The sequence below is a fragment of the Pogoniulus pusillus genome, chromosome 13 (genome assembly GCF_015220805.1).
Source record: "Pogoniulus pusillus isolate bPogPus1 chromosome 13, bPogPus1.pri, whole genome shotgun sequence".
NCBI lineage: Eukaryota > Metazoa > Chordata > Aves > Piciformes > Lybiidae > Pogoniulus > Pogoniulus pusillus.
In genome coordinates, this window is record NC_087276.1 from 2,740,246 (window position 1) to 2,752,367 (window position 12,122).

A 12,122-nucleotide genomic window follows, 5' to 3' on the forward strand; every position below is an offset into this window, starting at 1 on the left:
GATAAAGTTCAGAGGGTGGTGATCAATGGTGCCAGGTCCAGATGGAGAGCTGTGACCAGTGGAGTCCCCTAGAAATCAGTTCTGGGTCCAGTCCTGTTCAACATCTTCATCAATGACATTGATGAGGGCACAGACAGACAGACAGAGTCTGCTCAGCAACCTTGCTTCTGGCACCAAGCTGGGAGGCTTGGCTGATCCAGCTGCAGGCTGTGCTGCCACCCAGAGAGACCTGGGCAGACAGAGCTGGGTACAGAGGAACCAGATGAAGTCCAACAAGGACAAGTGCAGAGTCCTGCACCTGGGGAGGAATAATAAACTGCAGCAGTCCAGGCTGGGAGGTGACTGCTGGAGAGCAGCCCTGTGGAGAGGGACCTGGGAGTGCTGGGGGAGAACAAGTTACCCATGGGGCAGCAATGAGCCCTTGTGGCCAAGAGGGCAAATGGGATCCTGGGGGGCATTAATCAGAGTGTATCCAGCAGATCAAGGGAGGGCATTGCCTTGTTGAGGAGAGGCTGAGGGACCTGGGGTTGTTTAGTCTGGAGAAGAGAAGAGTGAGAGGGGATTTAATCAATGTTTATAAACACCTGAGGGCTGGGGAACAGGATGGGGGGGACAGGCTCTGCTCACTGCTGCCTGGGATAGGACAAGGAGCAATGGGTGTAAGCTGCAGCACAGGAGGTTCCACCTCAACACAAGGGGGAACTTCTTTCCTGTAAGGGTCCCAGAGCACTGGCACAGGCTGCCCAGAGAGGTTGTGGAGTCTCCTTCTCTGGAGCCTTTCAAGGCCTGTCTGGATGTGTTCCTCTGTGATCTGTGCTAGATTGTGTGCTCCTGCTCTGGCAGGGGGTTGGACTGGATGATCTCCTTGGGTCCCTTCCAACCCCTGACATCCTGTGAGCCTGTGAAGCATTTCCCTTCCCTAGCTGCATGTTACTGCAGCATCTCAGCACTACATCTTGTGACTGGGTTTATGTCCCGGAGTTTGGATCTGAAGTCCAATGAATACAATGAGAAGAGTCCTTTGTTGCTCTGGGGCAGTGGACAGGGTGGGAGGGAGCAAAGCTTGGAGGTGCCATTTTGTCAATTAAGACTCTTCAGGCTTAATCATTACAACCACTGATTGTGTGATGAGATCCACAGGCTTGGCAAAAGCAAATGCACACTGCAATCAACTAACTGCTAGCACAGGAACAGCCAGGGCTGTAGCCATATGTGCATTTGAGCATCTCATTTCCTCGTGGCACTGCAGTGACTGAGCACATACAAATGATCTGAAGGTAAATTGCCATTTCTGTGCACAAACTAACTGCAACATATGGTCCAGAAATTCACCACATGTTGGTAGCCTTGTTATTGGGTGACATTGGTCTGCAAGAGAAATAAATGCTGCTGATGGGTTTTAATTAAGTCTTTTTAATAAGAGAACTTTCTTAAGTAAACTTCCTGCCTTAGAAGCTGGGGACAAGGGATCCATTGATGCAAGGCCTGCAGGGCTCCATCTTTGTTCCTGTGGCATGAAATACGTTTCATAGGATCATAGAAACATAGAATCAGACAGCTTGGAAGAGAGCTCCAAGCTCAGCCAGCCCAACCTAGCACCCAGCCCTACACAAGCAACCAGACCATGGCACTGAGTGCCCCAGCCAGGCTTGGCTTCAACACCTCCAGCAACAACGACTCCACCACCTCCCTGGGCAGCCCATTCCAATGCCAATCACTCTCTCTGACAACAACTTCCTCCTAACATCCAGCCTAGACCTCCCCTGCCAAAAACTGAGGCTGTGTCCCCTTGTTCTATTTCTGCTTGCCTGGCAGCAGAGCCCAACCCCACCTGGCTACAGCCTCCCTTCAGACATCTGCAGACAGCAATGAGCTCTGCCCTGAGCCTCCTCTGCTGCAGGCTGCACACCCCCAGCTCCCTCAGCCTCTCTCACAGGGCTCTGCTCCAGGCCCCTCACCAACTTTGTTTCCCTTCTCTGGACACCTTCCAGCACCTCAACATCTCTCTGGAATTGAGCAGCCCAGAACTGGACACAGCACTCAAGGTGTGGCCTGAGCAGTGCTGAGCACAGGGGCAGAAGAACCTCCCTTGTCCTGCTGCCCACACTGCTCCTGAGCCAGCCCAGGATGCCATTGGCTCTGCTGCCCACCTGGGCACTGCTGCCTCATCTTCAGCTCCTCTCTCCCAGCACCCCCAGCTCCCTCTCTGCCCATTTGATTGCCAGGGGCAGGCTGCTCCTTTCAGTACTGAGGTCCCCAAATGAGCAATTTTGTAAGTCCTTTGTTTCCTTGTGCACCACCCAACTCTCTCTAAGGTTAAGGTGTTTAACCTGTGTTGCGGAGGGCAGAAATTCGTGGCCGAGTCGAAAATTTATCAAAAATAGATATTTTTTTATTTTTACAAAACCCGCCCCCACAACTATATATACAAAGATTAATTTCGTTTGATAAACAGGTTAAGTTGCATGAGAATTCTACGAGGATACCATTAATAATCTGACTGTATATATATTTGGAAGTCAGTTTTTGGAAAAGGCTTTAGCTATTAATTAATAGCGGTTTTCTTACTAAATTAAGCTAAGCCAAATAACTCACTCAGGCTGGCTCGTGCGGTCGGTCTTCCTCCTCCAGCGGCTACAGGAGTCGTTAAGAGTCGTTAAGGGTCGTTAGGCAGACAAAGGTGTGCCTAACACCAAGGCAAGTCCTGTGGTCTCTCTGCAGTGCAGGCACAGGAGAGTGAGCGAACTCGTCCAGGCACAGGCAAAATCCAAAAGCGGGAACCCCAAAGGCGGGAAGACCCCCAATATTTATACCCTTCGCTAGACAAAGGGCAGAGTTACCACACCTTAGGCGCGAAAGCGCACGGCCAATCCCAGCCTGGCTCCAGCGCGGGAACTCACGGGGCAGTCGCCCCCTTCACGGGGCAGTCCCCGCCCCCTTCACGGCTGCAGGGCAGGCGAGGGGGGGGGAAACCAGGCGGCTTTTCCCCTTTCCCCCCGAAGTCCAGGCAGGAGAGGAATTTAGGGGTACAGGACTCCAGGACATCCCACCCCGGTGGTAATGAGCATCTTTGTCTAGAACCTGAGTGAGAAGTGATCCCCCTTCAATTTAGGAACCTATTAATATATATATATGGCTTAGCCTTTTCCAACATTAACAATAGGTAATACATTAATCGCCCCAACAATATTTAACAATACTTAACAAGGCTTAACAATAGCCCAAACAGTATTAAATAAAGCTACACAGTCCATTTGAAGATTGCTCTGTTCCTGGTAGAGCAACCAAGTTCATGGCAGAGCCTTAGATGCTCTGAGTTCATGGCTGGAGGTCACAGTCCGTGGGTCCGGATGCCATCATCCACTGGCCACCCCGGTGATATGACTCCGTCTCTCGTGTAGCTGGTTCTCCTTTTCCCAGGTGCTGGTCAGGTGGTCAGGAACTGGTCCTCTGCCTCGACCTTAACCTGTAAGGAGACAAAATCTGCCTCGGCCTATAAAGGCCAGGCTTGACAATTAATAATTGGGGACGATCCACCGTGCACTGATCCGGTGGCCTTTTGTACTGGGGCAGGTGGTCAGTGACCACGTGGCTCACCTAGGCAGCAGGTCTTTATTCTGGGGGCTTCTGTAGCTCTCCCCGTGACTGCTGACCATTAAAAGCTGCCGAGCCACTATTACACTAATTCAGTGTTTTGCCTCCCGTGTGGGAGACGAGAAAGGGTTAACCTTTCTGTCTGGGGACGAGCTGCAGTTCCCAGCGGGGGGGCTGCCGCTTCTGGGCGAGCCGCTCTGGGAACCACCGCTGGGCGTGCCGCTGGCCCTGGGCTTCTCGCGGCTGCCTCTGGATTTTGCAGCCGATTTCTGAAGGCACCGCACTAGATCCTTCAGCTGCCAGTCTGCCAGCTGCCTTAAAACAGTTTTTGGTACCCCTAAAGTCAGGGCTTGTCTATACCAGCTGTTCTTTTCTCTGGGTCTCCAGTCACTCTGTTGGTCTCTGCCCCTTCCCCTCGGGGAGAAGCCTGAAGGACCGGTCCCCCTGGGGGGGCAGTCCTGCACTGGCCGGACCTGCCTGCGCAGAGTCCTGGGATTTTCTGGGGGAGAAGTACGAGACTGTCTCTCCCCAGCCCCTTTTCCTTCAGGAGACCCAAACCCAAACTGCAGCCCGTGGGCATTCAAGTCAGTTAACAGTTCAGCCCAAGTCATTACGTGCTCTTTAGCACCATCGTTCTCTGCATTTTCTCCAAGCACACGTTGAATTTTCTCAACATTCTTCATTAGTTGGATTTGCAGAGTTGCTGGCAAACCCTTCATAATAGGGTGCAGTCTCTCCGGGTCCACAGGGGCATAAAACGGGCAATCATAATGTCCCTTATCATAGATAGCCTGGACACAGGCAAGTCTGCGGAGAGCAGTGATGAGCTCAGAGGAGCTGGTGACCTTTAGTTCCGTCGGCTCCCCCCGGTAGGCTGGGCGGACACTGCTTGCCCAGTAGGCTATCCGAGCGGTGAGGCTGTGTGTCCCCTCGGGTTCACGTGTCAGGAACACATCGTCCCCCCAGTCTCCAGCAGCTTCCTGCGAGTCTAGAAGGACCCGGTCCCCACCGGCTCGGGACACTCGATACACATAGTCAGCGACTGAGTCCCCAGGATCTCTCGCATATTTGACTTGTAAGTCACTGAGCTGTGCGTCTGTGAACTGTTTTTTGATCACGGTGGTCCCTGCAGCTCCTTTCCTGCCCTTCACGGACTCAATTCTTATAACAGGCAACACGTGCCTCTGCACCGTGGCGCCCTCCTCACCGGAGCTCTCTTCTCCGCTAGCTACGGGAGAGACCGGTCGGGACCTGCGCTTTCTGCGTGGCTTTGAGGCTTTCTGCCGCGCAGAGGCATGTGCAGGGGAATTCTCTGAGTCTCTGGCAGAGTCTTTTGTGCCTGGTTTCGGGGAACTCCTCTCCCCCGAAGAGCCCCTCGGGGCATTCTCTGCCTTTCTCCCCGATTCCCGCGAATCACTCCATTCAAATTCAGACACGGAGACCGAAGAGGTGGTGTCTGCAGGCGTTACAAGCCTTTCTTTCATCTGGGCAGTCAGTGCCGCGGTCAGGCTCTTTGTCTGCGCCAGCATGCTTTCCCAGATACTTTGGCATTTAGCTTTTTCGGCTAATAAATCCTTTTCCAAGGCCTGAATTCTTTTTTCATAATTTTCAAATTCGGCCAGAGTCTGGGTCACGACTGACCCCAGAACAACAGAGAAATGCTCCGTTGGAGACTCAGAAATCACAGGGTCTGAGCGCTCAGCTAATTTCTCCAGGATTTTCTCCGGATTTTTACAATTTTTCTGAGCCCAAATTAAATCAAGACCTGTGATTAGGCATCCCTTTTCTTGTAGAAATTCTATGATTGAACTACCCTGCTCGCTGCGCCATAATGTTGCGGAGGGCAGAAATTCGTGGCCGAGTCGAAAATTTATCAAAAATAGATATTTTTTTATTTTTACAAAACCCGCCCCCACAACTATATATACAAAGATTAATTTCGTTTGATAAACAGGTTAAGTTGCATGAGAATTCTACGAGGATACCATTAATAATCTGACTGTATATATATTTGGAAGTCAGTTTTTGGAAAAGGCTTTAGCTATTAATTAATAGCGGTTTTCTTACTAAATTAAGCTAAGCCAAATAACTCACTCAGGCTGGCTCGTGCGGTCGGTCTTCCTCCTCCAGCGGCTACAGGAGTCGTTAAGAGTCGTTAAGGGTCGTTAGGCAGACAAAGGTGTGCCTAACACCAAGGCAAGTCCTGTGGTCTCTCTGCAGTGCAGGCACAGGAGAGTGAGCGAACTCGTCCAGGCACAGGCAAAATCCAAAAGCGGGAACCCCAAAGGCGGGAAGACCCCCAATATTTATACCCTTCGCTAGACAAAGGGCAGAGTTACCACACCTTAGGCGCGAAAGCGCACGGCCAATCCCAGCCTGACTCCAGCGCGGGAACTCACGGGGCAGTCGCCCCCTTCACGGGGCAGTCCCCGCCCCCTTCACGGCTGCAGGGCAGGCGAGGGGGGGGGAAACCAGGCGGCTTTTCCCCTTTCCCCCCGAAGTCCAGGCAGGAGAGGAATTTAGGGGTACAGGACTCCAGGACAACCTGCAGCCTCGCTTCTGTTTGTGGGTAGACAATAGCTCTTCTGAGACAATGTGTTTGGTTTGAGGGAAAACTGAATCCAGGATGAAGCAAACAAGTTTGGGGTTTGGGTTTGGATTTGTTCGTTGTTTTTTGTTCATCTTTCCCTTTTCCTTGTGTTAAAACTAGATGGGAAACCTCAGCCATGCCTTTCTTGACTGTCTGAAAAGTGACACCATGAGTTTGCCAACAGCATTTGGTCTGTTTGAAAAGCAGCAACTGTCAGAACTCACATGAGCCACTTGAACAATGAGACCTTTTATTTTCAAGACCTTTCACTTTCAACTCCACCCTCACATTCTGAAACTTTTGGTTGCAGAGATTTGTTTGACTTCTGTTGCCAGTCTGCTGCTCTCTTGGCCTGTGCCTCTTGTACAGCAGGATGTGGCAGCTGGCTATTTGTAGTCACAGGATGGCTTGAGTTGGGAGGGACCTTCAAAGTTTATCTATCCCAACCCCTCTGCAGTGAGCAGGGATGTCTTCAACTACACCACCTTTGTTCAGAGTCCTGTCCATTCTGACCTGAAATGTTTCCCACAAGGGACCTTCTGCTACCTTTGTGTGAAACCTGGACCAGTGTATCACCACAAAAGGAATTCTCCCTTGTCTCTAGTCTGAATCTGCCCTCTCAGTTTTAAACCATCACCCTCTGTCGTGTCACAACAGGCCCTGCTAAAAAGTCTGTCCACACCTTTCCCACAGACCCCTTTAACCTCTGAATATTTCTTTTTCTATTCATTAACTGTTATCTTGAAATGAGACTGTTGCTATCCTCACCCCCCACCCCAGGCATACCTGCTTGATGAGGTCACCAGCACAGCAGTTGTTCTGTGTAACCTCCACTCCTGGATGCATATGTGCCTCACATTTTCACTGAAGCAACTCTGGAATCACGTTATTGGCTGCAATCAGCATGGCTGCACCAAGGGCAAACCCTGCCTGACAAACCTGGTGGCCTTCTGTGAACAGGTCACAACATGAATAGCTGAGGGGTGAGCAACTGATGGCAGTGACCTGGAGCTGAGCAAGGCTTTGACACTGTCCTGCACCACATCCTGGTCTCCGAGCTGGTGACACATGGGTGTGATGGGTGGAGCACTGATGGATAAAGAACTGGCTTGGTGGCTGCACCCAAAGAGTGGCTGTCAATGGCTCCATGGCCAGGTGCAGGCCAATGGCAAGTGCAGCCCCTCAGGGATCAGTCCTGGGACCAGTCTTGTTCAACAACTTTGTGGGTGCTATGGACAGAGGCATTGAGTGCAGCCTCAGCAAGTTTGCTGAGCACACCAAGCTGTGTGGTGCAGCAGCCAGGCTGGAGGGAAGAGACCCATCCAGAGGGACCTGGACAGGCTGCAGAGGTGGGCACAAGCCAAGCTCAGGAGGTTCAACACGACCAAGTGCAAGGTCCTACAGCTGGGTCGGGGCAATGCCAAGCACAAATGCAGGCTGGGCAGGGAGTGGCTGGAGAGCAGCCCTGAGGAGAGGGAGTTGGGGGTGCTGCTGGAGGAGAAGCTCCACAGGAGCCAGCAGTGTGCACTTGCAGCCCAGAAAGCCAAGCAGAGCCTGGGCTGCAGCAGCAGAAGTGTGGCCAGCAGGGCCAGGGAGGGGATTCTCCCCCTCTGCTGTGCTCTGCTGAGAGCCCACCTGGAGTACTGCATCCAGCTCTGGAGCCCCTGGGACAAGAGGGCTGTGGAGATGCTGGAGTGTGTCCAGAGCAGGGCCAGGAGGATGCTGAGAGGCTGTAGCAGCTCTGCTGTGAGCACAGCCTGAAAGAATTGGGGCTGTGCAGGCTGGAGCAGAGGAGGCTCCCAGGTGACCTTCTTGTGGCCTTCCAGGATCTGAAGAGGGCTACAAAAAAGCTGGGGAGGGACTTTTGAGGCTGTGAGGGAGTGGCAGGACTGGGGGGAATGGAGCAAAGCTGTGTGCAGCCTGCTCTAGGGTAGGGTGTCCCTGGGCATGGCAGGGGGGTTGGAACTGGCTTCTCCTTGTGGTCCCTTCCAACCCTGACTGATTCTATCATTCTATGATTCTATGTTATAAGGGCACCCCACATATTTTGGAGAGCATCTTGCTCTTGTGCTGCCCAGAAAAGCAGCACAGCTGTTAGCCCGTGGAGTAGCTCTCACCATAGCTACCTGGACACGTAGTAGCCCAACAACTGGAGCACCTCCCTCACCCTGCTTCCTTGCGACGCAGCGCATGGATCCTGCTTGTCTCCAGTACGCCCTGAGGACACGCACAAACATCTACCTCCGGTTGTGGCAAGTGATTCAGCAGGAGCTTGGCTGACTCACTGAGCTCCCCAGGAGATGAAAATCAATTCTTGCTTCGCAGAGCTGCAAGCTGCCCTTTCTTGTCACCCATTAATCTAGAGCCAGAGCTGGGCTGGTGTGGAACAGCCCTGACCTGCCGGCATGGCCACGAGAGGGAGCTCACATACCCCTGGAGGGCAGGGAAAGACCACGGGATCAGGGGGGCACAGAGCCAGAGTCACGGATCATAGAATCACAGAATCAGAGAACCACTGAATCAGAGATGCACAGAGCCAGAGAGTCATAGATTATAGAATCACAGAATCAGAGAACCACTGAATCAGAGATGCACAGAGCCAGAGAGTCACAGATTCATAGAATCACAGAATCAGAGAACCACTGAATCAGAGATGCACAGAGCCAGAGAGTCACAGATTCATAGAATCACAGAATCAGAGAACCACTGAATCAGAGATGCACAGAGCCAGAGAGTCACAGATTATAGAATCACAGAATCAGAGAACCACTGAATCAGAGATGCACAGAGCCAGAGAGTCACAGATTATAGAATCACAGAAACAGAGAACCACTGAATCAGAGATGCACAAAGCCAGAGAGTCACAGATTCATAGAATCACAGAATCAGAGAACCACTGAATCAGAGATGCACAGAGCCAGAGAGTCATAGATTCATAGAATCACAGAATCAGAGAACCACTGAATCAGAGATGCACAGAGCCAGAGTCACAGATCATAGAATCACAGAAACAGAGAACCACTGAATCAGAGATGCACAGAGCCAGAGTCACAGATCATAGAATCACAGAAACAGAGAACCACTGAATCAGAGATGCACAGAGCTAGAGTCACAGATCATAGAATCACAGAATCAGAGAACCACTGAATCAGAGATGCACAGAGCCAGAGAGTCATAGATTCATAGAATCACAGAATCAGAGAACCACTGAATCAGAGATGCACAGAGCCAGGGAGTCACAAATTCATAGAATCACAGAATCAGAGAACCACTGAATCAGAGATGCACAGAGCCAGAGAGTCATAGATTCATAGAATCACAGAATCAGAGAACCACTGAATCAGAGATGCACAGAGCCAGAGAGTCATAGATTCATAGAATCACAGAATCAGAGATTCATAGAACCACAGAATCATAGAATCAAGCAGTTTGGAAGAGAGCTCCAAGCTCAGCCAGTCCAACCTAGCACCCAGCCCTACACAATCAACCAGACCATGGCACTAAGTGCCCCAGCCAGGCTTGGCTTCAACACCTCCAGGCACAGCCACTCCACCACCAACCTGGGCAGCCCATTCCAATGCCAATCACTCTCTCTGACAACAACTTCCTCCTAACATCTAGCCTAGACCTCCCCTGCCACAACTTGACACTGTACTCCATTCCCTCCGGTCCTGTCACTCCCTGACAGCCTCAAAAGTCCCTCCCCAGCTTTTTTGTAGCCCACTTCAGATGCTGGAAGGCCACAAGAAGGTCACCTGGGAGCCTCCTCTGCTCCAGCCTGCACAGCCCCAACTCTTTCAGTCTGTGCTCACAGCAGAGCTGCTGCAGCCCTCTCAGCATCCTCCTGGCCCTTCTCTGGACACACTCCAGCATCTCCACAGCCCTCTTGTCCCAGGGGCTCCAGAGCTGGATGCAGTACTCCAGGTGGGGTCTCAGCAGAGCAGAGTAGAGGGGCAGAATCCCCTCCCTGGCCCTGCTGGCCACACTTCTGCTGCTGCAGCCCAGGCTCTGCTTGGCTTTCTGGGCTGCAAGTGCACACTGCTGGCTCCTGTGGAGCTTCTCCTCCAGCAGCACCCCCAAGTCCTTCTCATCAGGGCTGCTCTGTAGCCACTCACTGCCCAGCCTGCATTTGTGCTTGGCATTGCCCCAACCCAGATACAGGACCTTGCACTTGGTCTTGTTGAACCTCCTGAGGTTGGCTTGTGCCCACCTCTGCAGCCTGTCCAGGTCCCTCTGGATGGATCCCTGCCCTCCAGCCTGGCTGCTGCACCACACAGCTTGGTGTGCTCAGCAAACTTGCTGAGGCTGCACTCAGTGCCTCTGTCCATGGCACCCACAAAGTTGTTGAACAAGACTGGTCCCAGGACTGATCCCTGAGGGGCTGCACTTGTCACTGGCCTGCACCTGGCCATGGAGCCATTGACAGCCACTCTTTGGGTGCAGCCATCAAGCCAGTTCTTTATCCATCAGTGCTCCACCCATCACACCCATGTGTCACCAGCTCGGAGACCAGGATGTGGTGCAGGACAGTGTCAAAGGCCTTGCTCATACCCCTCCAGGGGTGGTGATTCTAACACTTCCCTGGGCAGCCTCATCCAGCGCCTGCTTCCAGTAGTACTTCTCTGATCTTTTCTCCTCTCTGTCATTCCTGTTAACTCCTTGCCTGCAGTGCAGGTGAAGAGCTGGCTGGCTTACATGTATGCCCAGCATGATGATGCTACTCAATTCTCCTTCTGTAATGAAGGAACCATCACAGTGTAATGGGTTTAAAGTGGCAGAAGGGAGATTGAAACTTGATGTTAGGAAAGGGTTCTTTGCAGTGAGGGTGGTGAGACACTGGCACAGGTTGTCCAGGGAGGCTGTGGAGCACAGAAGCACCCAATGTGATCAAAGATCACATTGGGTGCTTCTGTGCTCCACAACCTCCCTGGAGGTGTTCAAGGCCAGATTGGATGAGCCCTTGAGTGACCTGTTCAAGTGAGAGGTGTTCCTGCCCATGGTGGGGGGGTTGGAACTGGCTGAGCTTTGAGGTCCCTTCCAACCTAAACCATTCTCTGATTCTATGTTATTTTATTGAACAGATGCCTTAAAAGCCTTCATTTCCTCTGGCTGCCACCTCCAGACAAGTCATTAGCCTCATTAAATAACCATTCCACTAACACACACTTAGGGGTGTTATTCCCTGTCTACTGCTAAGCCAAAAGAATTGTCACTGTGGTTTAGTCTGATGTGGCTGAAGGTTCCAAATTGGGGGAAGCAAAGTGCTGGCAGCAAAGGAGAGAGTGGATGTGCTGGGAGATGAGCTAAGGCTGGAAAAGCTGCAGCTCTGGAGCAGTGAGTTTCAGACAGTCCTTGCAAGTGCTGATGCCTGGAGCACTTTGTGTGCCTTGTTCTGCTGGTCTTACAGCACACTGCTTGTGACACATGTTTTTTTCTTACTGGACCTGTGGTGTTTCAGTATCCAGAACAGTCCTTTCTTTTCCATACATTGTGTTGTCCTAGTGAAAACACAAATACACCTCATTGCAGCAGGTTTCTCTGCCTCAAACTGAATTGCTCCTTCTCCTGTTCCTGTGTGGTGGCTCCTAGTGATTGATCCTTTGGCTGTGTCTCTGAATTCATCCCCTCCATTGGGCAGACTCTCATGGAGCTTTCATAGAATAGAATCACAGAACCAGGCAGGGTTGGAAGGGACCACAAGGATCATTTAGTCCCAACCCCCCTGCCGTGCCCAGGGACACCCTACCCTAGAGCAGGCTGCACACAGCCTTAGCCAGCCTGGCCTTAAACACCTCCAGCCATGGGGCCTCAACCACCTCCCTGGGCAACCCATTCCAGCCTCTCACCACTCTCAGGCTCAACAACTTCCTCCTCACCTCCAGCCTCACTCTCCCCACCTCCAGCTTTGCTCCATTCCCCCCAGTCCTGGCACTCCCTC